The 27,086-nt window shown below is 43.1% G+C and overlaps 1 protein-coding gene and 1 long non-coding RNA gene across 9 annotated transcripts in view; one reads left to right on the plus strand and one right to left on the minus strand.

The window, feature by feature from the left end:
• PTPRT (protein tyrosine phosphatase receptor type T) overlaps positions 1-27,086 on the minus strand; it is a 648,808-nt gene that overhangs the window by 508,609 nt on the left and 113,113 nt on the right. The window lies entirely within an intron of this gene.
• On the plus strand, positions 14,270-15,394 carry LOC141059091 (uncharacterized). The gene is made up of 3 exons (XR_012222383.1): positions 14,270-14,352; positions 14,447-14,657; positions 14,852-15,394. It is a non-coding gene; the product is annotated as an uncharacterized lncRNA (long non-coding RNA).

A 27,086-nucleotide genomic window follows, 5' to 3' on the forward strand; every position in this document is an offset into this window, starting at 1 on the left:
TGCAACAATAGGCAAGAATAGGCAGTGGGGCGGCCAGAGACACCAGGCAGGCAACTGTTCCCAAGAGCACCAATATGGGTGAAGTTGCCAGACAAAAGGTTAGATGTTCCCAAGTCTAGGGCTTTTTTAAAGACAGTGCAGTTAACTCAAAAAGGCCATTTGCAACACTGGCCATGCCTACCGGCCTGACCACAACCAGCATGCTCAGGCACATGAGAGCAAAGCACCTAATTGGGCCAAACGACAGGGTCCATAAACAGTGTCTGTGGGTGACACAACTGCCTCTTCTCCTGTTCTACATGCATGCCAATTCCCTTGTCTATGACGCAGGTGAAGATGCTTCCCACCCTGCACCTGTCCTTGCACACTTGCAACCACCGTCAGCAAGCACATCCAAGTCCTTGTCCCAGCGCAGCGTTCAGTTGACCCTACCACAGTCCTTGGAATGCAAGCATAAATATTCAGTCACCCACCTACAGGTCACAATAATGAACTGCCACATTCCCATACTGGGATTTCGTATTTTTTGTGCTGTCATCCTCCTTCTCCTCTTTCTCCTCCGCCTCCTCCTCCTCCACCATATCAACATGTGATCATGCTACCCTCACTATAATTTCTTTAAGAGAGTTTATGATGCCCACGTTAAGAATTTTGAGAGGTCTATCTCTAACGTTCTTTGATATATATGTATGCACCCCCAGGGGTAAAAGTTTTTCAGCCCATGCACTTAGAGCATCTGTATTGCCAGTCTAGAATACCCACTCCTCAATAATGGAAAAATATTTTCTGAGGCCCTCCACTATGTCTATTCAATTGGGTATTGGAGTGCCTCCTTCTAATTTTTGTCATCCCTTACACTTAGTGCATACACTTTCCAGTCTAGGAGACCCATTCTATAGCAATGGGAAATAAATGCTTTTCTGAGGCTCCACCTTATAGCTGAGGTAACGTTTTTGGAAATCAAAATCAAAAGAACCTGTGGGTTCTATTAGTATATGATCCAGTGTCTTGTTGTGGGCTGTCAGGTAGTCGTCACATAGGGAGTTCTCACACTGCATACAAGATTTCACAGCCAGGACAGGAGACTTTGTACCGCAGTACAGAAGATCCTGGTCTCTGCCATATCAAGCTGAGTAGATGCGAAACGCTCCACTATACTCCCCAGCAGGAATGCTGCTGATGCAGTCCTTGATGCTGCTACGTTAAACTAATGGCTTTTAAGGGAAAATTCAAATAGATTCTATTCTTTAATAATATCACTCTTATCTACTGTACAATTGGTGTAGGGTGAGCTGCCATGATAGCGATAGTGCATTAAAGGTATCTAGTCAGGGATTATTGCCTTATAAATTATAGTCCTTCCTGATGCAAACTAACATATCAAAGTAACATCAATTCTATTCCCTATTAATACTGCTGTTAGCTCCATTTAGAGTATTGATAGGTGCTAGGTATCATGTACTGGAAATGAGAGTTCATTCTAGTCACATACATCTCTTCCACAGCCCATATCTTTTTATATTGCTTTTTTCCATACACTCATTGACAGATTCATTTTTTTTATGGTGATATGTGCTCAGAAATTCACCAAACCAGGCAGGGCTGATTCAAATGCCTTCTATATTCTGCAATACTACCGCTGATATCTGCAATTCATTTAGGGTGAGCTGTCACAGTAGGGCTAGAGTATTACAGGCATCTAGTCAGGGATTATTGCCTTATAAATTATTATCCTTGCTTTTGCAACCTAAAAAAGGAAGGTAACATCTATTCTATTCCCTATTAATACCACTGTTAGCTGCATTTTGTATAGGAATAGATGCTAGGTATCATCTGCAGGAAATGAGTGCACATTCTGGTCACATACATCTCTTCCACAGTCCATAACTTGATTGCTTTTTCCCATACCCTCATTGACAGATTTGTGTTTTTACGGTGATTTGTACTCAGAAATTCATCAAAGCAGGCTAAATTAACTGATTTAATGTGTCCATTCACAATTTCTCTGTAGCATATGTATGTAAGAGGTAGTGGTGGGAGACTTTACACTACTGGAGCTGAAAGTATGCTGGAAGACCCATGACATATGATGCAAATCCAGCTTTTGGGGCTGGGAATCTTGGGCATGCGCAGTAATTCTCTGCGGCTCTCATGCCCAAGATTCCCAGCCCCCCGCGTGTGAATAAATCATAAGTGACTGCGGGGCGGGATCTGTGGCCGCGCGATATGAAGGTCAGGATGTGATCTGAGAGCACGGGCACGTCGGGCAGCACTAACTGTGCATGCCCATGAAACTACAGTACAGCGCAGGCGCCAGCATTTCAAAAGAACACTGAGGAGGCAGCGCCAAATTCGAAATGACCGATGGATGCGAGGCATCTGTCAGAGGGGGAAAGACCTGCCCCCCTGTCAAAATTCAGGTATTTTTGAAAATTTTAAAAACGATTATTTCTGCGGTGGAAGGGACACTAAGTAAAAGAGCCACCTTGACAGAATGCAGCATTAGTGCTGCACAAGGTGGCTCTTTTACTTAAAAACGGCTGGGGGGTGACAGGTTCCCTTTAAGGGCACACTAGAAAAAGCACTTTATAAACACAATGGTTATACACTGTATTGCAGCGGGGTTGGTAATTCACAGCAAACGTGCTTAATATCCACACTCGCACAGTGTACAGCATACAGTATCCTATGGATTGCAACCGGGAAACAACACAGTCCATGAGAGTTCGGTTGCCGAGGGAGATGGCACCACTGTATAACGCTGCGGGGTGCCAGGAGTTCGCTCTGCTGGCTCTCTGTTAGCTCACATAGGCTGAGATTCTGCAGAGCCGACTGCTCGGCAAGTTGCAAACTCCAAACTGACACACCAACCCCTTTGCTACAAGGTAGCCACATGGAAAACCCTGCTGGGGGAGGAAATGGACCGCCCCACTACCTTCCTGTAGTCTGTTTAAAAAAAAACAAGCCCAAGGCAGGTTTTCCTAAATCTGCCTTGGACAAATAGCTTGCCCAAGACTACACTTACTTTTATTCTCTATTGCAATCACAGCTATGCCTGTGACGGCAATGCACTCCCGCGGCCTCAATACGCTTCTGAGCACATCCTGGGGGACACATAGCGACACTTTCAAATAATATCAGTCACTGCCGTGCAACACATATAATGGTCAGATATGATAATACAATAGAAGTAGGGCAAAGGGTATAAACAGAACATATAGTCAGTTATCAGTTAGATGAAAGGCCTGGATTGTTGGGGAGGGGCTGCAACATGGCAGGCTTGGTTTCCCCTCAGTGTTTGACTTGTCGTCACATGATGTCCTTGTGACCGCCCAGAGAAAAAGCCAGGTAAAATGCTGCAAACAAGCATTTAATCCAGTGAGTCACTCCCCTTGCTGCCCTCTGGACTGAACCTAAATCTCCTCCCATGGAGGTTTGGAGATAAATCTCCAAAAACCTATTAAAGATCATAACTTCTTCCTGGGCGGTTCTAGGGCAGTGGTTCTGGTGCCATTGGATCCCACTGCTTCCGTGCTTCTCATAGAGACTAAAAACACAATTTTGCTACATAACTGCTATTGGCTGTTCTATGTATCTCCTTTCCATTGCTTGTTAGAATGACTCAAGAACCAGACAGAACTTTGCCCTGGTCTGGGGATCTCGGAAATATGCATGATGTACAGCTAGGATGTATAGTATTTTCATAACTCCTTTATGTATTCCTAGCTGGCTGAATAAAGGACTCGGGCCCCATGACTTTAATCCACAGGGGATCTTCCTGTAGAAGGTTGCATATCAGCTCTAGAGGGGGTGGGAATCGTTTTATTTGAGGCTGGCCAGGTGTCATGTTATGACAGCACGTGCTGAAAGGATTTTTATAATTCCAGGCCCAATAGTATACAGATGATTGACATGGAATTATATCTCCAATTTTCTTCACACTACACTTTATCTGCACTACGTGTACTTTACTGTTTGATCTGTACTCTAAGCATCATAAAGCAAAAATTGATCCTCCTTTTCCATAAAATTCAAATATTCTTTATTTCCGGACTTGCATAAAATGCATACACGTGATTTACCGGCTAACTGTCCAACATTTGAATTTTTTGAAGCACAGAATAAACTATTCAAATATACTTTGCAAGCCAACAATGAATCCTTGCACTCAAGGACATTGGTGAACATTGATGGCTTTAGCCATGTTTATATGGAAAACTCGTGACTACAAAACAGGTACTGTACTGTTCTTTACTTGTTCTACACATTCTCTACTTGTGCTACAGGTTCTGTACTGATCTCAACCTGTACAATATATACCTGTACTATACGTACTGTACTCTACTCTATTTATACTACATGTATAGTATTATTCTATACTTATATTACTGGTATGTACTGCTCTCAGGTGCCTTGCCACAGACTGGGCACAAGCAATTGATGATTGACAAGTGAACGGTAGGAGAACAAGGAGCCTGGTACACACGCGTTCTGATCACTTGTGGCATACCATCTTTTGTATATGACAAAATATATTGTGAATTGCTGTATAAGCAGGTGGTCAAAATTGTTGGCACCCCTCGTTTAATGACAAATAAACCCACAATGGTCACAGAAATAACTTGAATTTGACAAAAGTAATAAAAAATAAAAAATCTATGAAAATGACCAAATGAAAGTCAGACATTGCTTTTCAACCATGCTTCTACAGAATTAAAAAAAGAAATAAACCTCATGAAATAGGACTGGGCAAAAATGATGGTACCCCTGAAAATAATGTGACAAAAGGGACATGTTAGATCAAGGTGTGTCCACTATTTAGCATCACAGGTGTTTACAATCTTGGAATCAATGAGTGGCCCTGTATAGAGGGCTACAGATATTCACTGTGCTGTTTGGTGACATGGTGTGTATCACACTCAACATGGACCAGAGGAAGTGAAGGAAAGAGTTGTCTCAGGAGATTAGAAAGAAAATTATAGACAAACATGTTAAAGGTAAAAGTTCTAAGACCATCTCCAAGCAGCTTGATGTTCCTGTGACTAAAGATGCACATACTATTCAGAAATTTAAGCTCCATGAGACTGTAGCCAACCTCCCTGGATGTGGCCCCAAGAGGAAAATTGATGACTAATCAAATAGATGGATAATATGAATGGTAACAAAAGAGCCCAGAAAAACTTCTAAACAGATTAAAGGGGAACTTCAAGTTCAAGGAACATCAGTGTCAAATTGCACCATCCGTCGTATGAGCCAAAGTGGACTTCATGGGAGATGACCAAGGAGGACACTATTGTTGAAAAAAAATCATAAAAAAGCCAGACTGGAATTTGCCAAGCTACATATTGACAAGCCACAAAGCTTCTGGGAGAATGTCCTATGGACAGATGAGACAAAAATGGAAATTTTTGGCAAGGCACATCAGCTCTATGTTTACAGATGGGAAAATGAAGCATATCAAGAAAAGAACACTGTCCCTACTGTGAAACATGGAGGAGGCTCTGTTATGTTCTTGTTCTGCTTTGCTGCATCTGGCACAGGGTGTCTAGAATCTGTGAATAGTGCAATGAAATATCAAGACTATCAAGGGATTCTAGAGAGAAATGTGCTGCCCAGTGTCAGAAAATTTGGTTTCAGTTGCAGGTCATGGGTCTTGCAATAGGATAATGACCCAAAACACACAGCTAAAAGCAGCCAAGAATGGCTAAGATTAATACACTGGATTATTCTGAAGTAGCCTTCTATGAGCCCTGACCTAAATCCTATTGAGCATCTTTGGAAAGTGCTGAAATATGCCATCTGGAAAAGGCAACCTTCAAACACGAGACAACTGGAGCAGTTTGCTTATGAGGAGTGGGTCAAAATACCTGTCGACAGGTGCAGAAGTCTCATTGACAGTTACAGGAATCATTTGATTGCAGTGATTGCCACAAAAGGTCATGCAACAAAGTATTAAGTTAAGGGTTCCATCATTTCTGTCCAGGCCTATTTCATGAGTTTTATTTTGTTAAAATTCTGTGGAAACATGGTTGAAAAGCAATGTCTGACTTTCATTTGTTCATTTTCATAGATTTTTTATTTATTATTAATTTTGTCAGATTCAAGTTATTTCTGTCACCATTGTGGGTTTTTCTGTCATTAAACGAGGGGTTACTAACAATTTTGATCACGTGTGTACATTCTCATATAATACCATATGAATTAAATACTACTAATAATAGTGCAATGAATATCATAATTTAAAAAATTAATTACATTCATTACAAAACTATTAATATATAAATAACAATGCCAAAAGAGATCCAACTTTCATATTGAAGAAGTACCTTAAAGTGCCAACTGTAAGTGGATTTTTCTCCAAAAACCATGCTCAAGCTGATTTTATGTCACCTTTAAATCATGAACACACTGAATCATGAACACACTGGAGGAGAGAAGGTTTTTCCACCAACATAGAAGAAGATTCTTTACTGTTAGGGCAGTGAGAATCTGGAATTCCTTGCCTCTGAGGAGGTGGTGATGGCGAACTCAATCGAGAGGTTCAAGAGAGGCCTGGATGTCTTCCTGGAGCATAATAATATAGTATCTTACAGTGATTAGGTTCTTTAGAGGGATGTAGATCTAGGGATTTATTCTGACGGAATATAGGCTGAACTGGATTGTCAAATGTCTTTTTACGGCCTTGCTAACTATGTTATTTACTATGTTATAAAATATAGACCTAAGAAAGAAACAAATAACCACATATGAGTACATAAATGAGTTAAATTTAGTTCTCTAAACTATTTAAAAAGAACATACAAATCTTATCTAGTTGGCAGTAGAGACTTTATTAGAGAAAAGCAAAACTAATTGATTTGTTGAGGCCTTAAGGAATCATGGTGCCTAAAATGGTTATCCATTTACATTTTCTTTGTGCTAGGGGATGCTTGATGTCACTTTCACTTTCACTATGAATATGATCTATTCCCTTTACCGAGAAGGACTTTGGCTTACAATCATGAAACATTTTAAAATGTTGCAATATTGTTTTCAAGTGTTTGATATCTATCACTGTTTTTGCAGCTAGAACATCACATACATGCTTTCGTGTGCGCACATTCAGCTGTCGTGACATCAGTCCAATGTGGACTTTCGGGCATCTGCATATAGCATAATAAATTACTTGGATCATATTACACATAATATGATGATTTATAGAGCACTGTTTTTGGCTACTGACTGATTCAAAAGAGGTGAGATGTTACTGCAGGCTACACAATTGCCACATGGGTAACAGGCATAAGGAGGACCCTGTGAGTTAAATGGATTTTTGTTTAGAGGATTATCACGGCTTTGGACTAACATATCCTTTAGATTTGTGCTCCTTCAAGAAGTCATTAAGGGATAATCTGAAAGATGTTTTAGCGAAGCAGGTTCTGTTTTTAGAACATTCCAATGTCATTGGAAACAGGCCCTCATAGTGGGCCATTATATATGGAAATGAGTGGCATTTTGTCCTCTGTCCTGTTCATCTTGGCTGGAGCCCGCAACAGTATCTCTCGTCGGCTAGTTTTTGCCCTACTATATCTATATTTTATACATCTGTTACTGTAGCCTTTGTCTTGGAATCTCATTTTGAGGTCTGCCGATTGTGACTCAAATTTTGAATCTGATGAGCATATCCGCCTCATTCTTAGAATGACTCTAATAGTCATAATATAGGGATAACTAGACTTCCCGATGCCGCTCTCTTCTTCTACAATGTGTAAAATTTTCCTCTATACCTATACTGTTTTCTAGTTATACTACATGTACAGTGGGGAAAAAAAGTATTTAGTCAGTCAGCAATAGTGCAAGTTCCACCACTTAAAAAGATGAGAGGCTTCTGTAATTTACATCATAGGTAGACCTCAACTATGGGAGACAAACTGAGAAAAAAAAATCCAGAAAATCACATTGTCTGTTTTTTTTCATTTTATTTGCATATTATGGTGGAAAATAAGTATTTGGTCAGAAACAAAATTTCATCTCAATACTTTGTGATATATCCTTTGTTGGCAATGACAGAGGTCAAATGTTTTCTGTAAGTCTTCACAAGGTTGCCACACACTGTTGTTGGTATGTTGGCCCATTCCTCCATGCAGATCTCCTCTAGAGCAGTGATGTTTTTGGCTTTTCGCTTGGCAACACGGACTTTCAACTCCCTCCAAAGGTTTTCTATAGGGTTGAGATCTGGAGACTGGCTAGGCCACTCCAGGACCTTGAAATGCTTCTTACGAAGCCACTCCTTCGTTGCCCTGGCGGTGTGCTTTGGATCATTGTCATGTTGAAAGACCCAGCCACGTTTCATCTTCAATGCCCTTGCTGATGGAAGGAGGTTTGCACTCAAAATCTCATGATACATGGCCCCATTCATTCTTTCATGTACCCGGATCAGTCGTCCTGGCCCCTTTGCAGAGAAACAGCCCCAAAGCATGTTTCCACCACCATGCTTTACAGTAGGTATGGTGTTTGATGGATGCAACTCAGTATTCTTTTTCCTCCAAACACGACAAGTTGTGTTTCTACCAAACAGTTCCAGTTTGGTTTCATCAGACCATAGGACATTCTACCCAAAACTCCTCTGGATCATCCAAATGCTCTCTAGCAAACTTCAGACGGGCCCGGACATGTACAGGCTTAAGCAGTGGGACACGTCTGGCACTGCAGGATCTGAGTCCATGGTGGCGTAGTGTGTTACTTATGGTAGGCCTTGTTACATTGGTCCCAGCTCTCTGCAGTTCATTCACTAGGTCCCCCCGCGTGGGATTTGTGCTCACCGTTCTTGTGATCATTCTGACCCCACGGGGTGGGATTTTGCGTGGAGCACCAGATCGAGGGAGATTATCAGTGGTCTTGTATGTCTTCCATTTTTTAATTATTGCTCCCACAGTTGATTTCTTCACTCCAAGCTGGTTGGCTATTGCAGATTCAGTCTTCCCAGCCTGGTGCAGGGCTACAATTTTGTTTCTGGTGTCCTTTGACAGCTCTTTGGTCTTCACCATAGTGGAGTTTGGAGTCAGACTGTTTGAGGGTGTGCACAGGTGTCTTTTTATACTGATAACAAGTTTAAACAGGTGCCATTACTACAGGTAATGAGTGGAGGAAAGAGGAGACTCTTAAAGAAGAAGTTACAGGTCTGTGAGAGCCAGAAATCTTGATTGCTTGTTTCTGACCAAATACTTATTTTCCACCATAATATGCAAATAAAATGAAAAAAAACAGACAATGTGATTTTCTGGATTTTTTTTTCTCAGTTTGTCTCCCATAGTTGAGGTCTACCTACGATGTAAATTACAGACGCCTCTCATCTTTTTAAATGGTGGAACTTGCACTATTGCTGACTGACTAAATACTTTTTTTCCCCACTGTATAGTATTATTGTCTACTTTTTTTTCCGGTATGTACTAGACTGCTCTCTATCTGTACAATGTGTAGTATACACTCTACTTGTCCTACGTGTGTAGTATTGTTCTCTAATTGTGTTACCAGTATGTACTGCTCTATACCTGCACAATGTGTATTATACTGCTCTATACCTGTACTGCACACACTGTACTGTTCTCTTCTTAGACTACATGTATAGTAAAATTCTCTACTTGTATTACCAGTATGTACTGCTCTCTACCTGTACAATGTGTAGTATAATGCTCTATACCGGTACTACTTGTACTGTACTTTACTACGCTTGTCCTACATGTGTAGTATTGTTCTCCAATTGTACTACCGGTATGTACTGCTCTCTACTTACACAATGTGTAATATACTGCTCTATAGCTGTACTGCATACACTGTTCTCTACCTGTGTTGCTCCCTACCTGTACAATGTGTAGTATAATGCTTAATACTGATACTTCTTGTACTGTACACTGTTCTCTACCTGTACTACATTTACGTTGTTGCTCTCTACTTGTACAATGAGTAGTATAATGCTCTATACCACTACATGTTGTACTATACACTGTTCTCTACCTGTACTACATGTATGGTGTTGCTCTCTACCTGTACAATGTGTAGTATAATTCTCTATCCGGTACTACTTGTACTGTACACTGTTCTCTACCTGTACTACATGTGCTGTACTGCTCTCTACTTGCTCTACATACAGTATATTGCATTACTTGCATTGCTTTCTACCTTCGCAGCAAGTATTATACTGCATTCTACCTGTATTGCATGTAATATATTGATGTACTATTCTTTTATTGTATTAAAAGAAATGCATTACTCCCTACATTTCAACATGTCATGTAATACTATCTACCGGTACTAGAAGTACAGTAATACTTTATACCCGTGTCAGGAAAATTATCCCTTTGACTCCAGGTCCAATTTAACTCTACTGTGTGTACAGTGTGGCTGATCATACCATTTATATAGACAGTGATTCACCAGCTTCTAACATTACTCTTTTTTTTTCTTTAAACTTCTATTATTTTTATTATTTTTATTTTAGAATATTTGGAATTCAGAAAAAATGTCTTCTTGTCTATTGAGTGTTAAAGTCTGAAATTGCAATTGCTTTCCCAAATCTAATAGTTCTTGCAACTGAATTGGGCACCGTAGATTAGCATAAAAAAATGTTTTTTTTTGTGTAATATGTATATAAAAACATTGGTTAAAAGCACAAAGTTATTGCATAAATTGACAAATATGCTTAATGTTTTAACAAGAAAAGGAATAAAAATTAAGCTTAGATGAAATACAATCTTCAAAAGAACGGCTTTTGGTAATATGGGGGATGTTTACAGAACAAGGAAACTAAAAAAAAGTTTAACAAGCTGACTGTGGGAATATTAATAAGCCAGAATCTTAGCTTCTCTGAAAACAAAAGAGGAACACACAGGAACAAGATCACAGGCTTTGATTTTCTGGAGACCTAGTGCCTGATACATGACAAGCGCTGCTGGAGAGCAGATGAAGAGAGATGCCTTGTAACAGAAGAGAGGTGGCAACAGGTGAGATTCTCGGCTGATTGTAGAAAGGCAGTTGTTGGTCACAAGGTAAAAATGTAAGAAACCCATAGTAAACCATCTCACAATCTGTGCTTGTTATTCTGTACACTCTCCCTATTGCCGACCGTTAACTTGTTTCTCATTTTTTTTGCACAGATGCAAATTATAGATCCTAAAAGATCCAAGATCTGAAAAAGACTCCTGTAGGGCGATAAACACATAGCTTGATTGCAATATTAATTAAAAGAAAACTGTTATTTAATAGTCTTTAATTGGAAATAGTTATAATGATATGGTTCGGAAACCATAGCAACCCAGGAACCATGGCAACTCTAGTTTGCAAAGCCAAAAGTAACCTATGGTTGGGTAATCATTGTGGATTATAGGAAGACATCACCATCCAGTCACTCTGTGCATATACTTTAAAGGCTTATGCACAGGAGCATGACCATGTAATGCCTGTCCTCTTTTACAAGGTAATGTATAATCAGAGAGCAAACAGTGATCTCCGTGCAGAACCTTTGTTTGTGGGTGTTACCAAAGATGGATCTCCAAAGAGCATGAGTTGAGTTTCCACACATTTTTCTGTATTCTTCTCAGAAACCCACATTTGGTACAGCGGATAAGACTAATACAACTGAAATAATACTCTTGCACTGAGTTGGTGGTAAATTGAAAGAAAAGATTGCAGAAGTCGTTTTGAAATTTTTCTATTTTGTGAAAGCCTCCGAAGTCTACCGAACTCAATTATTTCAATGGAACCGGATGATCATTCAGTGTGTGTAAGGGCTTCCCAATACTCCCCTAACAAGATATCAAAGATATAAATGAGGAAAATAAGACACCGTGAGAGGTAGAAACACATTCACACACAGTTAATATGAGTTTGCGTGTGTAGGGTTGGATTGGAAAGAATAGGTGTGGACCAAATGAACATTGAGTGATAGTACTGATAGTTCGCCTTCAGTGAACACCTATTGGTGAGCACTGTTGTGTCCCATAATTGGGAACAACCTGTAATGTATATTTTCTGTGTTGAGTTTTTTTCTTCCAATCAGCAAAATTCCCTGTAGCTGATAGGTAGAATTAGACTGTGTGAAGATTGTCCCCTATGTCCCTCCAATAGTTGAGCTCTGTATTAGGTTGCTCCTCCCTTCTTCAGTTTTACTCTACAGCAGCCATTACTCTAGATGCATGTGTACTGCCCTGTACACATTACTCCTTTTTACCTACTGTTTATTGTAACTAATACAAGATTTTGGAAGAAAACAGCATCGTTTCTCCTGGTCTTTCTACAGTTGCATTGCCGGTGGAGTTAACCTATCTGCTGACGCCTGGTGGTGTGAGTACAAGTTACACAATTATCTAAGAAGCTGATAGTTCGAACACTTGGATTTGCAGCCATCAGGAAGAGGCAGAATAAGCAGCTTTAGAAAAGTCCAACATTCCCGAATAGCAAATGAAAATTAATGTTATTGACCTGTCTGGGCTTTAGTGCCAATCCAAGTGTCTTCCCTTGTGATTGTCTCTCTCTGCTCTTTTCTGTATCACGTTACCAGACATCTTTGATATCTCTCTCTTAAGCCTATGAAGAACATCTCAGGTGGCTGAGAATTCAGCTTATTATGCACCTTTACAATAATTAATTGAAGTGGCAATTAGTTTTGAACGTCTGGAGAAAACATAGCAAAATCTTCAAAATCTCCTCATACTTCTCCTGTACCTATTATCTCCAAAGTGATGGGTAAACCGAGAGGATCAGTTCTTGGAACAATTCCTTCATATTTTCTTCCATGGGCTGACTTTGGTCACAACAAACTCAATTTCTTTGTCATCCCAAAAATATCCCTTTATCACAGTCTTTGGTTGAACTCCTCATCTTTTTTGCCCATTGTTTCTAAAAGTCTTCCTGCTCGGAACAGGGTTTTCCAGGATATCCTTGAAATAAGCACCAAGGGTCAATTCAATTTGGCTGCTGCCTCGGCTACAGCAAAGAAGAGTGTTGATAAACACTGATGAGCTATTCCCAACATCTTTCCTAGTGATAATGCTTAGCTTTGAACAAAAAATATTCAGTTAAAGACTTCCTGTAATGAGCTGGTTGCAAGGTTCTTCGGCTCTTTTCAAATAAGTGAGCAAAAAATTATCAAAAAACTCCCTCCAAATATCCAGACTTCTGTCAAACTGTTAGGCCTCTTTCACACATCAGGTTTTCGCCGTCAGGCGTGATCCGGCGCTTTTGACAGAAACCGGATCCGGCGAAATGCAATGCCGGATCCGGTTTCCCCCCCATTGACTTGCATTTGCGCCGGATCGCGCCGGATGGCCATGCGTTTCATCCGGTTTTTGCCGGATCCGGCAATGTGTCGCGATCCGGCGCCTGGAAAAAACGGCTACTGTAACGTTTTTTGTCTCCGGCGAAAAAGCCGGACCCTCCGGATCCGGCGCGTCCGGCTTTTTCACACAATGAAAGCCTATGAGCGCCGCAATGCGCCTGATCCGGCGAAAGCCGGATCCGGTGGCCGGATCCGGTTTTTTTGGTCTGAGCATGCTCAGTAGCTCTGCCCACAAGACATATATAAAAGCAAGACAGTGGGACCCACAGCCACACCCAACATGCCACCCAAGAAAGCAACCAAGCGCAGCAGGAGAAGGCAGGAGACCACTGCAGCACCATCAGCACCACCACCACCCCAAATGGAGCAGCAAATGGAACAGCAAATGGAACAGCAAATGGAACATGCTGAGGAGGGGAGTCCAGCAGCAGATGAGAGACGGTAATTATCAAATCCCCCATTCCTCCAAACTAGGGCCATGGAATATCAAGATATTCATTGGCCCTTTGTTTCTCTTTATTCAACAGCCGCACAAGAGATGCAGCAGCAGCAGCAGAAATGGCATCACTGGCAGCAGCAACAGCAGCAGCAATACCCACAGCCATGGAGTCTGGCCATCAACAGGACAGCACATCTTCTTCTGGGAGCCCTCCCTCGCATCGTCAGCGTTTGACGGTAAGTTTTTATTTCCAAAATCCATCATCTCTGTAATATATGTCTATTCATTGCCTTTTATTTCAAAACAGGAATCACAAGATGAAGAGGAGCTCCCAGAAGAAGAAGGAAGGGGTGGACAGACACCTGGAGTGGGCTCACAATTGGTAAGTTTTTTGCATCAAACGCAGAAACACAACATCACACTACACACAACACATAGAAAACAATGTTCTGCAGACCACACACAGCAAACAAATGCCTACATCCAAAGACATAACATTTTTTGTTTTCTTCTCTAGTCTTCCCAATCTGGTGCTCGGCCAAGAGGTCCTCGCAGTGCCTCCCAGGGTCGTCGGCGACAGCAACGCGGCGGTCACCAGCGTGTAAGTATAAATATTTTTGCTTTGTTTTTTGCACTTTTTATTTCATTTCTTTTGTGGAGGCTAATTATGTTATTTTTGTCTTTTTCTTTAACAGCCTTCACAGCGTGCTCCCGACTCTGACGGTGAGGATGGAGGACTCGATGTGGACCACCTCATCGATCTCGTCAGAGAAAGGGAGCCGCTCTGGAATATGGCTGACCGCCGCCACGCTGACCTTATCGTTACCCGACGACTCTGGGAGGAAATCTGTTCGCTCCTTGTGGGCCGCTGGGAGGACCTCGATGTTCGGGCCCAGATTAAAGAGCGTAAGTATATACAGTACCGGTTGCTTGATGTAAACCAGTGTTTCCCGAACTCCAGTCCTCGTGGTCCCCACGGATCATGTGTTCAGGATTTCTATTTACTATGGAAATCCTGAAAACATGACCCCTGGGGACCATGAGGACTGGAGTTTGTGAAACACTGATGTTGTATACTAACCACTCCTTTCTCGTTTCAGGGAACAGAATTGTGAATCGGTGGCGGTCTGTGAGGGATCGTTTCAAGAAGGAGTTCAATAAAGAGATGCGGGCCCCGAGTGGATCTGGAGGACGCAGGAGCAAGTACAAGTACGCACAAGCCCTGTCGTTCCTCCGGGAAACAATGCTCACCAGAAGGTAAATATTACACACCACATGTGAAAAAAAATGTTAGATGTAACTTTTTTTTTTCAGCCAGGGCCATACCATGTCAGTATTTTAATTGTTTTTTTTCTCTTTATTCCACAGCACGGTGAGCAGCACTCGGGAGCCTGCACGATTGGACCCTTCTGAGGCGATCCCTGAGGAGACCGGCACCGAGGGACACTTCGACCGCCCCGGTACATCTGCACCTTCCCAGCCTTCCCACACATTCGACCCATCTGTCCCATCCACCAGCACAGGAGCATCGTGGCCGCCTACATTACATGAAGCTGCTGGTGAGGAGATCGCTTTCCCTTTACCCCACCCTTCTGCCCCTGCCACCTCTAGTACACCTGCGGGTACTGGGCGGCAGCGGCAGAGGGGCCAGGAAAAGAGTTATGCGCAAGAGTTCTTGCATCTGAATGCATCTTTCCAGAACTGTCTAAAAGTCTTGTCAGAGCAAATCTCCGCAGGCTTTCAGCAGGTCAACTCCAGCATTCTGGAGGTGAAGACACTTCTGCAAACCATGCATTCAGAAGCAAGATCTTCGCCAAACCACACCTTTTTCAGGTCTGTTGTGGAGCGCATGGCAACACTATCTCCTACCCAGCAGATGCATGTAATGCATTCGTGCCACGGTGCTCTACAGCAGGTTACCTCCCAACCTCCACCTCCCACCACTGTAGTTCCTCCACCTGCACCCCCTCCAGCCACTTTCCATCCTCCCCCTCCTATTACATCTGCACCCCCTCCAGCCACTTTCCATCCTCCCCCTCCTATTACATACCAGCAACCTCACCAGTACCAGCAACCTCCCCAGTACCAGACATCTCCCCACTTCCAGCAACCTGCCCCGTACCAAACTCCTTCCCCGTACCAAACTCCTTCCCCGTACCAAACTCCTTCCCCATACAACTTTCCATCAACATCATCTGCTCCTACAGTCCCTGCCCAACCCTCCACTCCACCGCCCACCACCTCTTCTGCCTCCCACATGTCCACCCATTCTGTAGCTTTTTCCACACCTTCACCTCTAACTGTTCCTTCCCCACCACGATCCCAGTCCTCTCTCCACACACCCAGTGTCGAAGTGTCCCGCAGCCCCTCCAGCAGTATTTCCACCCCACACTACACAGATTTGTAATGTGTGTTTTTTAATAAAAATGCCCATTGGGTTTAAAACCTTTATTAAAAAAGTTTTTTGCACTTTAAAAACATTTTACAAAAAAAAAAAAATTTAAATAAAAGTTAAATTATCGTTTCACAATGGTTGTCTGTCATTTCTTTCTGCGGCGAACTATGTTTAAAAAAAAGGTTAAATACAGGGTATTTCAAAGGTAAAAAGGTATTCAAAACCAGGTATATAACTGTGGGTAAATTTTAGCTTTTTGCCACAGTTGTGTTCCTGGTTGTGTTTGAAGCAAAGTATTTCACCTAAAAAGTTGTGTTTATTGTTGGTGATTTCCTAACAATGTACACAACTTTTGTTAAAAGGTGAAATACTTTGCATAAAACACAACCAGGTACACACCTGTGGCCTAAAGCTAAAAATAGTAAGACCATGACAAGATAGCCAACTTTGGTTGGCAAAGGTATGTACTGTTGGTCCAGAAGGTACACAAGTTTGGTTAGGGCACAAATCTTTCACACTCTGTCATCCTGCCAGTGTACTCTGCCTTGAGGTGACATAAAGTATAGTGCAAAATTGTCCCTCATTACTGAAACCGTCACAGAACTTCTAGTGGTAATATTTCCAATGACAACATCCATCTTCGCCAGTAACTTGCTCTTCTCTCCAACCTGCACTTTCTTCTCTACAACCTGTCAAAGAAGGGCTGTAGGAACATGCTATATATAGTTTTCCAGTAGCCAATCCCGTTCGGAAGGCCACAAGGGTCAATTTTAAAAACCGGATCCGGCGTAATCCGTCGAAAAACGGATAGAAAAACGGATGAACCGGATGAGACGGATCCGGTTTTGTCTGTCAAGAACAAGACGGATCCGGCAGAAAACCGGATCCGGCACATCAGGTTTTACAAAACATTTGCCGGATCCGGCATTCCGGCACGACGCCGGATCGCGCCTGACGCCGAAAACCTGATGTGTGAAAGTAGCCTAAGTCACCGGACCTGACTCCAGCACTGGTCCGTACATAATCTCTCACTTATGGCTGGATTTGCTCTACTATTGTGTATAGTACCATAATAACTATAGTAACATGCCTGCACCACTTTCGTAGGCCTTTTAAGTCTGAATGCCACCTGAGTATTCAGGTAGTTGGTTATCAACGCCACTATAATTATCCATGCTGCTACCACATTGTTGAACTTCTTTGTGACACTTGACAAAAATTGATTTGCTATGTGAAGGTTCTGTCCTTACACTTGGTTCTGCTATATCATGGCACATATCTATAAACCTGACTCTGCTGTTCCAAAGTGCTGTCCGCACATTCTACATTCTACTCTGTTGTATCAAGAGATGCTTATGTGCAAACTGAACTTGGCTACTCAAATTTGCTACACACTCTGCTCTATCAAGATGCCTATCTGCAAATCAGACTCTGCTTTTCCAAGGTATTGGTTGCACATTCAGCTCTGTAATATCATGATGCCTATCTGCAAACCCGAATGTGCTTTTCCAAGATGCTGCCGCACAGACAGCTTTTCTGCATCATGGTGCCTATCTGCGTATCCACATCTGCTGTGCCAAGTTACTAGTGTTTGCATACTCAGCTTACCTGTACTAAGGTGCCATTCTGCACTTCCAGTTCTGCTGCCATCCAGCTTATCCAGCTCCACTATTCATCTGAATCCTGTTTTTAGGTGGATTCAGACAAACACAGAACGCACTGTGAAAACACAGTGTGCCCAAGGCTTTCACGAATCCACCTCACCAGGTGAGCCATAACAGTGGTCAGCGGCTCCAAATCACAAATTCTGTCATATTTGACCTTCTATATAATAAAACAGCTATTCGCTCCATAATGATCCATAATTTCTTATTGGGTATCTGGCTACTCATCAACCCTTTACTAAATAAATAATGGAAAATGGATTTGGGTAGAGTCAATGGGTTTTAAAGGAATACTCTAGGCTAAAAAGCACATTCTGGTATTCCTTGTACAGGGCCAGAGTGGGTGGTGTTTGACACAGGAAATCTCTTTGGTTTGCCACTTGTAGCATCAAGATAATATTTATATTCCAAACTGGATACTGAAATGTTCAGAATCTTTTTAAAGGAAAACTGTCACGTTCTGAAATGATACTCACCTCAAATTATAGGATAATCTATAGGTAAATAGCATTTTAATACTGTGTAGTGGCTTAGTGGAGCAGTCATTGGGGTGGTGCAGAGAGATGTTTCTTGCTTTCAGTCATTGGGGTGGTGCAGAGAGCTGTTTCTCGCTTTCAGTCATTGGGGCGGTGCAGAGAACTGTTTTATGCTTTCCATCATTGGGGCGATGCAGAGAGGTGTTTCTCGCTTTCAGTCATTGCTGTGATACAGAGAGCTGTTTCTCGCTTTCAGTCATTAGGGCAGTGCAGAGAGCTGTTTCTTGCTTTCAGTTATTAGGGCGGTGCAGAGAGCTTTTCCTCGCTTTCAGTCATTGGGGTGGTACAGAGAGCTGATTTTCGCTTTCAGTCATTGGGGCGGTGCAGAGAGCTGTTTCTCGCTTTCAGTCATTGGGGCGATGCAGAGAGCTGTTTCTCGCTTTCAGTCATTGCTGCGATACAGAGAGCTGTTTCTCACTTTCAGTCGTTAGGGTGGTGCAGAGAGCTGTTTCTCGCTTTCAGTCATTGGGCCGACGCAAAGAGCTGTTTCTTACTTTCAGTCATTGGGGCAGTGCAGAGAGCTGTTTCTTGCTTTCAGTCATTGGGGCAGTGCAGAGAGCTGTTTCTTGCTTTAAGTCATTGGGGCAGTGCAGAGAGCTGCTTCTTGCTTTCAGTCATTGGGACAGTGCGGAGAGCTGTTTCGGTCCCTCCCAGGCACTTTGATTGACAGGTATTGTGTGTGCAGCATGTGAGTGCAGAGCAGACTGTCTATCTAAGTGCCAGGAAGTGATTACATTGTGCTCATTGTATAGTAAGGGGTGACCGTACCAGCCCCTTGCACCATCCCTACGGGAGAAAGTGAGTGCCTTATATGGCTGCAGAAAGAATAAAACTTTCTTTCCCTTATGTAGCTGCTGCTCAAGTAAGCCGCTACACAAGATTTAAATGCAATTTATCTGCAGATCACCCCTACATCTGCAGGTTAATAATGTTTCTGGATGTGACATGTTCAATTTAAAAGACATATGGATGATGTTAGTTTTTCATAAAAAACTCAGTTTACACATGTCAGTTTTTCTAACATTGACTTGTCATGATGGAATTTTTTTGAAAATCACTGAAGATCAAAACCTGTATATATCCATAGGAATCTGCATTTTTTCAACATTCACAGTAGTTGGAAACACAGCACACATTTATATTTTTTACACTGCAGTCAACTGTGCTGAGTTTACATCATATGAAAGCCAAAATCAGCTGGATGAAGTCTCTGGTTGGATCACTGCCAGAGATCTTGGGGACAGCGTAACTCAGCTAGCATCTGGAGGTGTTCCAAAACCCTGAGCCTGTGCCAGATAAGTCTTCCGGCTATAAGACACGCACACAGGTATAAACAGCAAAGAGTGGACCTCTCAAGGTACTGTCACACTTAGCGATGTACCAGCGATCCCGACCAGCGATATGACGCGGTCACGATCGCTGGTACATCGCTAAGTGGTCGCTAGTGAGCTGCCACATAGGCAGATCTCACTAGCGACATCGCTGGGGACGGGGATCGCTACTTACCTGTCACACCAGGCGATCCTGCGTCCTCCCGCCCGTCTCCACGCGTCGCTCGTCTTCACAGCAGGAAGCGCCGCAGGAAGCTGACGACGAGAAACAGTCCTGAACGTTCTCGCGCAATCAGCGATTACCAGCGGGGGAGCCGGTCGTAGGTAAGTATCAGACACAGAGATATCGCTAGCAATATCGCTATAACGTCACAAGTTATAGCGATATTGCTAGCGATATCTCTTAGTGTGACATGCCCTTCAGGGCTATAAGTTCCAATAAAACCTTTCTAGAAGTAAAGTGCAGTAAAGAAATAATGCTGACATCTTACTAAAAGGAAGGACGACAGAACTTCCACCCTGAAGAATAACGATGAACCAAGGGGCAGCGTTGACACTTAATAAACTCAAAAAACTTTTAAAGATTGCACATGGATGGTTACAGGGATTGTTCACCCCTTTTTAAAACATAAAAACACATACTCACTTATCAATTTCCCTCCAATCTTTCATACTTTGTAAGGGTCCCCTGCCTATTCCCTAACCTATTCTTCTGTCAGAGATATTATGTAACTAGTGATGAGCGAGCACTAAAATGCTCGGGTGATAGTTGCTCGGGTCGTGCAAATTGGAATACTCGGGTACTCGGACAGAACAACGAGCCCAATGTAAGTTTATGGGAGACCCGAGCATTTTTACCGCGATCCCCCCTGCTGGTCCTTTTAAAGTGTAAAAACGTCTGAAAATGATGGAAACACTGCTCAAATGACACCGAAACATCATGGCAAATGCCGCTGGAAGCATTGCCCCAAAGTTACATGCACCCCAATAAGCTTTTCAAGCGACGTACTGGAAGGGCACAGGAAAATCCGCTTCATATCATTCATTTTGTACTCCCATACTCTTTTCTTATGCATTGACTGCAAGGCCTGCCTTGCTACCAAGTCATATGCACCCCAATAAGCCTTTGAACCTAGCTACTGGATGGGCACAGGAAAATCCACTTCACATTATTCATTTTCTACTCCCACAATCTTTTCTTATGCATTGACTGCAAAGCCTGCCCTGCTGCCAAGTCTTATGCACCCCAATAAGCCTTTTGAACCCAGGTACTGGATGGGCACAGGAAAATCCACTTCACATTATTCATTTTGTACTCCCATTCTGTTTTCTTATGCATTGACTGCAAGGCCTGTCCTGCTACCAAGTCATTTGCACCCCAATAACCCCAATCCCCCTTGGAAGAAACATGGAGGAGGGCCTCATAAAAAAATGTCCTATTACAAAGGAGCTGGTCTCCTACACTTGTAATGCCCATACACTAAGTGTATTGGCTGCAAAACATTTTCCCCTGTGGGGTACACCTCAACCTCTTCCATAACAAGTATTTTACGCCCAGCATAACCACCCACCCTTGTTAGGAATTTGACACTGGCTGTAGCAGCACGGAACACGTTAATCCTTGTGATCTAGTGGCAGTGGATGATGAGACATGGAGGAAGGCCTGATCAAAAAATATGTCCAATTTAAAGGAGCGGTTCAATTAGACTTGGAATGCCCATACACTAAGTGTATTGGCTGCCAAACATTTTCCCCTGTGGGGTACACCTCAACCTTTTCCATATCAAGTATTTTACGCCCAGCATACCCACCATTGTTAGTAATTCAACACTGGCTGTAGCAGCACGGAACACGTTAACCCTGGTGATCTAGTGGCGGTGGATGATGATGACACGTGGAGGAAGGCCTGATTAAAAAATATGCCCAATTTAAAGGAGCGGGTCTCCTATACTTGTAATTCCCATACACTAAGTGTATTGTCTGGCAAACATTTTCCCCTGTGGGGTATACCTCATCCTTTTCCATAACAAGTATTTTACGCCCAGCATAACCACCCACCCTTGTAAGGAATTTGACACTGGCTGTAGCAGCACGGAATACGTTAACCCTGGTGATCTAGTGGCCATGGATGATGAGACGTGGAGGAAGGCCTGATTAAAAAATAGGCCCAATTTAAACGAGCGGGTCTCCTAGACTTGTAATGTATGGATGCACTAAGTGTATGGGCTGACAAACATCTCCCCCTGGGGGTAGATATCAACATAGTGTGTAAGGTTTTTTTTAGGGGCATCATAAACACCTTGCAAAACTATAACGTGGTTTCCTACAGAGTTGCTGCTGGGAAGGTGCAGGTTTTTAGTAAAAATATGGCATGGTGATGACAGGAATGGGAAAGTACATGATTAATAACAGCAGGGGGTATGGGAGGTCTGAGATCCAGGATACAGCCCACGAGTCATCGTTTACCCACCATCAATTACCAGAATCGGTTTCATGCCCGTCAGAGGATCGGTGTAACAGATGCGCTTGAGACTCGACCAAAAGAAATGCCCATTCAAAATATGCTGCCAAACACGCATGTATCTGTATAAAGTGCAATGTGTTTGTGAGATGCTATATTAGAGAAAGCAGATCAGTGTCGGAGGAAAACCAAACAAACTGATGGATGTTTGTGAAACACTAAGTTTAAAGAGGAGTGCACCATCCATAACTATAAACACACCCGTGGCACAAGCTTCTTCATCTTCACCTATACATATTACCAATAATATCCAAATGTCCCAGTCAAAAATTATTTGTGCTAGTGTAACGAACACTGGTAAAGGAATGCCACTAAATGAACATAACCACTACTTTTGGAAACACCAGATTTCCTCTTTACAAGATATGGTCGATGATGGTTTTGATGACGACTTAGAAACTTACCACATCCACATTAAGAAGATGAAGATCACAGCTGCAAAACATGTACACAAAAAGGCCGTGAATGTCTGCAAAATCATTTTCTCTAGGGCAAAGTTTCCCTCTTACTAAAGTGGTACCGAATGATGCATACACAGCTCTCATATCTACTCAGTGTGAGATGCTTGAAAGATAATGTATTCTCATTTGTCCATGTCCACTCTTTGAAAGCGAGCAGAAAAGAAGGATGATATAGCGGGAAGATGTGTGATTTTGGTCAGTAAGGAGGTGATGTCAGGTACAGATAGGTAGATCTGGGTGTCATCGGCGTAGTGATGATATTGCAAACCGTGCCATTACATCAGCTGTCCCAGGCCCAAGCTGTAGATGGAGAACAGTAGGGGTCCTAGAACAGAGCCTTGGTGTCGAGGTGAGAAGATGGTGTGGGAGAGGAAGACAATGAATGACCCCCTAACAGTCTTGCTGTTTTTTAAAGACTCTGCCGATAACCCCAAAAAGGCCATTTGCATCAGCAGGGGTAGCAAAACTACCAGCCTTACCACCAGGATGATCAGGCAGCAAAGCACCTGACTTTGTTGGTTGAACACCAGGCTCCATGAACAGTGTTTGCGGGCGATACCACTGCTTCTTCCACTGTTGTGCGTGCAAGCCAATCCCCTGTCCATGGTGCATGCAAAGATGCCTCCTGCCCTGCATCTGTAGTTGCACACAAACTCAACTAGCACCATTAACAATCACGTCCACATTCTTGTCCCAATGCAGCGTTCAGGCTGGTTTCACATTAGCGTTTGGAGGTGCAGCGGATGCTCGCCATGAAGCTCCACCCCCTGCCACGCCTCCTCCGGTCAGCTCCGCCTATGGGCGCATGCCGCTGCATGCGGCTTGCGTACCCTATCTTTAGCATTGGGTACTCAGGCCGTGTGCAGGTATGCTTTTGCCACCACATGCGTCCTTTTGACGGTGCGGCGACCTGCACCAAACGCAATGTGTTGCATTTGGGTGCGATCGCCGCACCGTCAAAAAGACACATGCGGTGGCAAAAGCATACCTGCCCATGGCCTGCGTACCCAATGCTAAAGATAGGGTACGCAGGCCGCATGCAGCGGCATGCGCCCATAGGCAGAGCTGACCGGAGGAGGAGCGGCAGGGGGCAGAGCTTCGCGGCGTGCATCCGCTGCGCCTCCAATCGCTAATGTGAAACTAGCCTCAGTTGTACATACCACAGTCCTTGGAACGCAAGTGGAAATACGCAGCCAACTCCACAGTACTAAATTCACATACTTCTCGCCTGCTTGCGCTTGAAATGTTGCATTTTTGGATCGTGGGAGACGGAAGCTTTCTGCAACCTGATTGTGGTGACCGTAACAAGGTACTCGGTCCCCACCCACCACTATTTCTCCTGGTCTGCCATAACGATATTACACAAGCAAGCATGTGTCCCACAACATGACATTACCTGGGCCTTCAACAATGCTGCTACAGGGAAAGTGCACCTATCCACGGACACGTGGACAAGTGCTTGTGGGCAGGGACAGTATATCTCACTGACGGCTAGAGTTGAGCGATACCGTCCGATACTTCAAAGTATCGTATCGGATGGTATCGGCCGATCTTTAAAAAAAGTATCGGTATCGCCGATTCCGATACCGGAAGTCCCATTCAAGTCTATGGGACTTCCGGTATCGGAATAAGAAAAACCCTTTCCTGCCCTTGTACAGCCTCTCTGGGGTCTGTACGGGCCTTTCGGGGGGCTGTGCCGGCCTGCCAGGGGGTCTGTGCAGGCTCCGGTGGTCTGTGCCGGCCTGCCGGTGGTCTGTGCAGGCTCCGGGGGGCTGTGCCGGCCTGCCGGGGGGCTGTGCCGGCCTGCCGGGGGGCTGTGCCGGCCTGCCGGTGGTCTGTGCAGGCTCCGGGGGTCTGTGCAGGCATCGTCCGATGGGACTACAAGTCCCATCGGGCGATGCCTGCTACCATGACAGTGATTGACACATTAGCCAATGATGGGACAGTAGTAGTCCCATCATCCGGCTAATGTGTTAAATGTAAAAAAAAAAAAAAAAAAATTACATGCTACATACATACAACATGCATACTACATACATGCTACATTCATACTACATACTACATACATGCTACATTCATACTACATAAATACTACATGCAACATACATACTACATATATACTACATGCATGCTACATACATACTGCATGCTACATACATACCACATATATACTACATACATACTACATGCATGCTACATGCATGCTACATGCTACATACATAACACATATATACTACATGCATGCTACATACATACTACATGCTACATACTACATATATACTACATGCATGCTACATACTACATGCTACATACATACTACATATATACTACATGCATGCTACATACATACTGCATGCTACATGCATGCTACATACATACTACATACATACTACATGCTACATACATACTACATATATACTACATACATACTACATACATACTACATGCATGCTACATGCATGCTACATACATACCACATACATAACACATATATACTACATGCATGCTACATACATACTACATGCTACATACATACCATATACATACTACATGCATGCTACATACATACTACATGCATGCTACATACATACTACATGCTACATACATACTACATATATACTACATGCATGCTACATACATACTACATGCTACATACATACTACATATATACTACATGCATGCTACATACTACATGCTACATACATACTACATATATACTACATGCATGCTACATACATACTACATGCTACATACATACCACATACATACTACATATATACTACATGCATGCTACATACATACTGCATGCTACATGCATGCTACATACATACTACATACATACTACATGCTCCATACATACCACATATATACTACATACATACAATACATTCATACAATACATACATAGACATACAGTACATATAACATAGAGTAACATACTTACCAATACTTGTCACATTGTTCCCCGAAGCCATTGTCTTTTCCGGAATAAATATTAACATAACAAACCACAAAAATACTCACCCACGATCCGAAGCAGCCCACGAGTGTGTCCCACGACGATCTTGGGTAGAGAACTGCAGCATCAGATGATGCTGCCGTTCTCTACGGGCTGCAGGAATCCAATGACGGAAGGTAGGTATCCTTCCTCACTGTATTCCTCCGCCACTTAAAAAAAAAAAAAGTCCCTAGTCTCACTTTATGCCATTGCTGTGTGGGAATTTCCCACACAGCAATGGCATAAAGTGAGACTAGGGACTTTTTTTTTTTTAAGTGGCGGAGGAATACAGTGCGGAAGGATACCTACCTTCCGTCATTGGATTCCTGCAGCCCGTAGAGAACGGCAGCATCATCTGATGCTGCAGTTCTCTACCCAAGATCGTCGTGGGACACACTCGTGGACTGCTTCGGATCGTGGGTGAGTATTTTTGTGGTTTGTTATGTTAATATTTATTCCGGAAAAGACAATGGCTTCGGGGAACAATGTGACAAGTATTGGTAAGTATGTTACTCTATGTTATATGTACTGTATGTCTATGTATGTATTGTATGAATGTATTGTATGTATGTAGTATATACACTCACTGGCCACTTTATTAGGTACACCTGTCCAACTGTGTGTTAAGACTTAATTTCTAATCAGCCAATCACATGGCGGCAACTCAGTGCATTTAGGCATGTAGACATGGTCAAGACAATCTCCTGCAGTTCAAACCGAGCATCAGAATGGGGAAGAAAGGTGATTTGAGTGCCTTTGAACGTGGCATGATTGTTGGTGCCAGAAGGGCTGGTCTGAGAATTTCAGAAACTGCTGATCTACTGGGATTTTCACGCACAACCATCTCTAGGGTTTACAGAGAATGGTCCGAAAAAGAAAAAAAATCCAGTGAGCGGCAGTTCTGTGGCCTGAAATGCCATGTTGATGCCAGAGGTCAGAGGAGAATGGGCAGACTGGCTCGAGCTGATAGAAAGGCAACAGTGACTCAAATTGCCACCCGTTACAACCAAGGTAGGCAGAAGAGCATCTCTGAACGCACAGTGCGTCGAACTTTGAGGCAGATGGGCTACAGCAGCAGAAGACCACACTGGGTACCACTCCTCTCAGCTAAGAACAGGAAACTGAGGCTACAATTTGCACAAGCTCATCGAAATTGGACAGTAGAAGATTGGAAAAACGTTGCCTGGTCTGATGAGTCTCGATTTCTGCTGCGACATTCGGATGGTAGGGTCAGAATTTGGTGTAAACAACATGAAAGCATGGATCCATCCTGCCTTGTATCAACGGTTCAGGCTGGTGGTGGTGGTGTCATGGTGTGGGGAATTTTTTCTGGGCACTCTTTGGGCCCCTTGGTACCAATTGAGCATCGTTGCAACGCCACAGCCTACCTGAGTATTGTTGCTGACCATGTCCATCCCTTTATGACCAC

Source organism: Dendrobates tinctorius, unplaced genomic scaffold (genome assembly GCF_039654945.1).
Source record: "Dendrobates tinctorius isolate UK_male_01 unplaced genomic scaffold, ASM3965494v1 ptg000223l, whole genome shotgun sequence".
Taxonomy (NCBI): Eukaryota; Metazoa; Chordata; class Amphibia; order Anura; family Dendrobatidae; genus Dendrobates; species Dendrobates tinctorius.